The sequence below is a fragment of the Pagrus pagrus genome (genome assembly GCF_965226575.1).
Source record: "Pagrus pagrus genome assembly, chromosome: 24".
NCBI lineage: Eukaryota > Metazoa > Chordata > Actinopteri > Spariformes > Sparidae > Pagrus > Pagrus pagrus.
Window position 1 is genome coordinate 18,950,301 of NC_140206.1, and position 6,550 is coordinate 18,956,850.

Consider the following 6,550-nt stretch of genomic DNA (forward strand, 5'->3'; position numbering starts at 1 on the left):
AGACTCATCGTGGTGTGTTGTAGTGCCCAAACCTCCTCCCAGACAATATAGCCGTAGTATTGAACAGAGTATCTGGAACATAAATAACTTTGTCTCATATGAAAATGTGTTTTTAAATAAAACCCACCATAACAAAGTGCTTTATCCTAATCATTTGGACTTTCACGTAATTATAAAACACAGTCATGTCTGTCACTACGTGTCTCATAGTGTCATTATTGTGTCTCAAAGTCAGTCACACCTTTGGGCTTTACCATACACATGTGCTGGCTCGGCTTGGAACCTGAGATTTTCATTTCCATGACAACATAGCTTCCTGGTTGAAGGCGTGTCTTCAACTGATGACGCTCTTGTCTTGTTTAATAGTTAAAGGAGTGGCTGTAATTCCATTCCATCTCACAGTATTATAGAAGAATAGCCTCTAACTGCTCAGCTAATTCAGTTCTAAACACGTTTAATTTCCTATAAACTCTTCACAGTAAGAGTCCTCTGTTATTTTATGTGATTAAATATTTAAAAGCTTTTATTATGAAGCAGTAAAATCAGGAAATGCTGGGTTTTCGCCAGCAGTAACACCACTTCTGAAACGGCTCAATGCATACATGATGAAACGGTAAAATAGCAGATATCGGAAAGTACAAACAGGAGAGACTGGAGAGAAACTAAACTAAAAACCACAAAGATTCAGGAAGATGCTACAAAACTACTGAGACTTACTCTGATGTCTCCTGCACAGACATGAGTTGTCTTGCAGCACACACTTGTTTGAGGGGGAGATGGGAGTGACATCAATCGGCTGTGCTAATGAGGTGTCACCACAGCCCGCTCGGCAGTGGAGCTGACAGCTTTGACCACACTCCAGAGAGGGTCCACGGACACGGCTCAGCTTTACTTGCACCAGTGCTGGTGGAAAAGCCCTGCAATATGACCTCGTTGGACATCCCATTCTAAAACCATGATATGGAGAGGGGCCCGCCTTTGCAGCTACAAGAGCCGCTCTTCTGGGAAGGCTTTCTACAAGATTTTGGAGTGCGTCTGTGAATTTGTGAACATTCAGCCAAAAAAGTATTTGAGAGGTCGGGCACTGATGTTATACAAGAAGGCCTAACTAATTTCAATTTCTCCCAAAGGTGTTCAGTGGGATTGAGGTCACAGATCTGTCAATCCAGTTCTTCCTGACCAAACTCACTATCTCTATGGATGTCATTTTGTGCACAGTCCTGCTGGAACAGCAAAGGGCCTTCCCCACCTTTAGACACATATAGCTAAATTGTCTTTGTATCATGTAGCATAAAGAAACCTCTTCACTGGCCCAAGACCATTATCCCTCCGGGGACGGCCTTCCATTCCGAAACACCTCCATTCCGAAACACCCCCACTCCGAAACACTGCTGTTCCGAATCCGACTTTCAAGTTCCAATGACTTCCCAATATGGTTAGGGTTAGGGTTAGGGTCAGGGGTTCCCCAATAGCCTTTTGGGAATAGTGGGGTCTTTAGAAAAAATGGGAAACCACGCCATTACGATGAATGGAAGTCTATTTTCGGAACAGTGGGGTTTCAGAAAGGCGGGGTGTGACCTATCCCTCCACCAGTTTTTGTGTGCTTTCAGCACTTGTTTGGTGCTGAGCTGTAGTTGTCCCTTAGTGCTTCCCTTTCAAAATATTACAATTGACCGGGGGTCAGAGCTATTTGTGAAAGCACACAACACACAGCAGAAATACACAGTAGACACAGAGCGCACAGTGGAAATACACAGCACGCAGTAGAAATACACATTAGAAACACACAGCACATAGTAGAAATACACAGTAGATACACACAACACACACTAGAAACACACAGCAGAAAAACACGGCAGACAGTGGAAATACACAGTGGAAATGCAGAGTACACAATAGAAATATATAGTAGATGTACACAGTAGAAATACACAGGGCACAGTAGAAAAACACAGCAAAAATACACAAAAGAAACACACAGCACATAGTAGAAACACACTAGAAATACAAAGCACACAATAGACATACACAGTAGAAATACACAGAAGAAATACACAGCACATAGTAGAAATACACAGTAGAAACACAGTAGAAATACAAAGCACACAATAGACATACACAGTAGAAATACACAGAAGAAATTCACAGTAATACATACAATACAATCTTCCCGGCGTTGAGCTGGAGGTGGTTCCGCTGGCACTAGTCCACGAAGTCCTGAGTAAGTTCTCTGCAGGCTCTGTCGTCCCCGTCCCTGATGATGAACTTTTGTAGATGGCAGTGGGGTGATTGGTGGGAGAAGTCTGCAGTATACAGGGTGAACAGGAAAGGGGCCAGGACTGTTCCCTGTGGGGCCCCTGTACTGCAGACGGCCGTGTCCGACACACAGTCCTGAGTCCTCACATACTGTGGCTGGTTGGTGATGCAGTCGAGGACCCAGGACGTAAGGTGTTGGTCCACCCTCGTGAGCCCTAACAAATAGAGGAGTCACACATTACAATGCTATAACAGTATTAACAACATCATATTAAAGGAAAAAAAGCAAAACAGAAAGAAAACAACAGAGGCTGTGTGGTATAAAATCAGAGCAAGCCAAACATAGTCTCTGTTATGACGAGCTGCTGAGCTGTGAAAACATCTTCCCCATTAAATTTATATTACTTATGTAACATACCCTCATCAGCATCTGTACTTCCATGGCACATACTCCCATTGTTGTGCAAGCAGCCTCCTGCCTGCATGATGTCTGTTCCTACAAATTATTCCATATATTCAGTTGTGAACACTCCTCTGTGCATCCTGAGGTAGGATTACCTCTAGATGTTGTTTTATCCAGTCTGAAGAGAGGAGAAGAAAACTGTCTGGATTATTTTTTGACATTTTAGACTTTTTGTCAATACCTTCAGGAAACAAGAAAAAACAGGGATGACGTACAGGGGATTTCCCTTTCCGAAACTAAAAGAGGGGATCTATCTTGTCATTCAAATACAGGAAACAGCTGTTAATGTTTGTTTAAACGCTCTGAGCGATAAAATGCAAGACACCATCCATGTTGCTCCCACAGTCTCATTTGACGCACATGAACACACCCAAGTCGGAAGAATGACTTCTGACCTCAGGTAGTGGACCATCCGAGGAGCACATGAATGCAGCACAAGTACTGATATCACACAGTATATAGTAGTAGTAATATTAGTACAGTACTCGAGTACATGTACTCTGTTACACTGCATCACTGAAAGCTTCTTGGAAAAAGTGCTCATGAGGGTGCAATGTGTGATAGCTTCAGGCACCGAGAAGAAAAAAAATGAAATAATTGGAAAAGGAAACGTTCTTTTTCAGTCAGTGTTTGAGACGTTCTCCAGTTTGATGTCCTGTGATCTTCACTGCACCATGTCTGTAAGAAGATATGGAAATGACAGGAGAAAAAACTGACTCATCCCCACAGGCCTCTGAAGCCTTTGCTATGATTAGATTAGAGGTAAGAAAAACCTAATCAATACAAGGATCAGTGCTGCTGCGGGCCATTAGAGCTCATTATTAATGGATACTATGTGAAGAGCACAGAGTCAAATTAAAAGTAATCAGAGCTCATTGTTAGCCACCTTCAACATACTGAATATATGAAGCATTGGACATGTTCCTTTGTCGTCTCCTGTCAGCAGAGACATTTGACTTCCCTCTCAGCCCGATGTATCTCTCAGACAGGTGTGGACACATTCTCTTTTTTTTCTAAATCTCCTTTGCCTGCAGTGTTAAATGACTTGTGTAATTTGGCTGTCCTACATTCCTGCACTGCCAAATGGAGCCTGGCATTGAAGAGAGACTTGACAGAGACACTCTGTCTCATCACCAGCTGATACTCAGTGACAGCGCAGGATGACCTAGAGTAAACACAGGAGAGACAGGCAGGAAGAGGATTAAAGGACCAAGCTGCAACAAGTCTCCTGACAGTCCAAACTCAGGACTTCAAACAGGGATTAAAACAGGTTGGAATGACATGGAGCAGGAACGTGGAGGCCCGCTATGAATAAATAAACACATTTCAAAGACAGCTACACAATCATATTCAACACATTCTCACTCCCAGCTCAGTCAGTGGCCTTAAGCTTTTAACTATGATGCCCCCTGGAGTCAGTTAAGCATGTGAAGGAGTCTGGGGTCAAGTTAGCAATAAAACACAATATGCAACGTCCAGTTAAACTTGCTCACAAACACATATTATATATTATGAGTATTGGACTGTTATTTAAGTTGTCAAATGGTCACAGCTCTGTTATTCAGTCTTATAGCGCAAGTTACATAAGTGACGTAACTCACATCACATAATGTAAATAACGGCATTTACGTACATTTACTTAGTCTCATCTTCTCTGTGAATATGTGATGTGAAATGTCATGATTTGGACATGCTGTGTTGGTTTTTTCTGTGCTTGGTGTGTGTTTTTTGCCTGTGTGTTTCAGGCGCTGGGTGTCGTTTCGCTGGAGGGCTGGAGCTCCTGTCTCACACACTTGCAATGCATCCAATCGGTAGCTCCAGCTTAAACACTCTGGCCTGTTCAACGTGGTAGATGGCTAAATCTTGTGTCTTTTCTACGACCTTTGCCTACATGTATTTTTGCTCTTCCACTGACTTAACCTTCTCTTTCCTCGACCTCTCCAGTGTTTGTTTCCTCTGAGCCTCATCTCCACAAGCCACCCTGCCACCCAGCCTCCCACACCTCTGTCACCAGCCTCTACTACGCCTTGGATCTTCGGTGTCTCACTCTACCAGCATCTCCTCTCTTACCACACCAGCTGTCCCACAGCCTGAGTCACCTATGTCTCCCCTTCAGAGGTTCCCATCAAGCCGCTACCATCTCTGCTGTGAGCCTCTCCTCTCCACCATTGATCCACAGCCCAAGCCAGCAACTGCTACATCTACACTGCACTACTGTTGTACCTTTAAACCTATCCCAGTCTAGTTGTCCACTTTTGGGCCCTGCAACAAACACCCACTAATCGTAACAGGAAAATGAAAATGCCATCTTGAACAGCGTACTCTTGTTAAAAGTATCCATTGATTTCACGCTTACAAATGTTGAAACGCCATCTCGTAGAGCAGTTGTCGCCAAGGAGTATCCAATGGTTTGGTGTGTACAAATGTTGAAACATCATCATGAACAGCGGTCTCTCGCTAAAAATATACAGTGATTTTTTACTTACAGATGTTGAAATGCTGTCTTGAACAGTGGTCTCTCACCAAAACTACCCAGTGGTTTAATGCTCACAAGTGCTGATGTGCAGCCTCAAACAGTGGTCTCTTGCTTGGCAGCCGTCTCAGCTAGTTGTCACCTCTCCATCTCCTCTGTCTCCTGACATGAAAGTCACCTCATACATATGTAATCTGAATGTGATAAGGCACATATTGTAGAACGAATTAAGCATATAAATCTCACTTATCAATGGTTTGTACAATGACATTTGCTTCAGGTGACTGAGCTGTTCAACCTGACTTTTCTGATTATATAAAAGAGAGGAGAGAGTTCTGTGAGTATTTCTGTATGGCTATATTTCTCATCATGAGCTCCACAGACTGGTGTTTATGGAAAAGCTTCAAACCAACTTGATATTCACATGTATTTGACGAACCTTAACCGCAGTTTTGCATATTTCGGCCATTAATAAAACCTGTGTATATTTTACAGTCATATCTGTTCTAAAGGTGATGAGAAGATGGAAGCCCACACACTGTACAGTACTCCACTACACAATCACTAGACCATCGAACAATGTTTGAGGGTTCTCATACTTTTATCCTCATACCTCAAAGTTTTTGCAGTGTTATCCTCCTTTTCACACAGCTAATGGTTTGACTTCATTCCACTGTGCTGTGCCATCAATGTAATTCACAAATTAGTCATCTCAAAGTACTGTCAGGTTACTTCAGCATGGTCACATGAACTTTTCAAATACCGCTAATGAGCTTGTTTTCAGAATATGTACCATGTGAATACATTTTATAAACTATAATAATGAGGGCCTTAAAGAATGAGACTGGTGTTATTCTACATGTCTTGTTCTTGTCACCAAATCTAATCAAAAGTCTCAAGCCAACTGTCTCTTAATTTACTCTGACTTCCTGTTGTTGGCTCTCAGCACCAAGACTGTTGGTTCCCAGTGAAGACATAAGCAGCTCACAAATATCTACTTTAACTTTTTTTTTTAAAGTAATTCAGTAATTATTCTAAAACAGCAGGTCACTGGAGATTTTATCAAACAATAAAACTCAAAAGGGAGTCAACAGTGCATTCATTTGGGAATATTTTTTCGATCTAGTGAGTATTTTTGACAGCTGGACAGTGTTTGTGTGACTGAGTAAAAATAAACTACAATTTGTTTGTTCAATTGAAGTTACAAATGAGGAGGCTAACAAGTCAGTGACTGCAGTTCAAAACTCTGGACATCTCCAGCCATGTTTGGGCGGACAAAAAGAGGTATTTTAAGTCAAAACATGATCTTTCCTTACATAACCACAGCATTTTTGCAACATGAAGAAATGTAAAGCCTC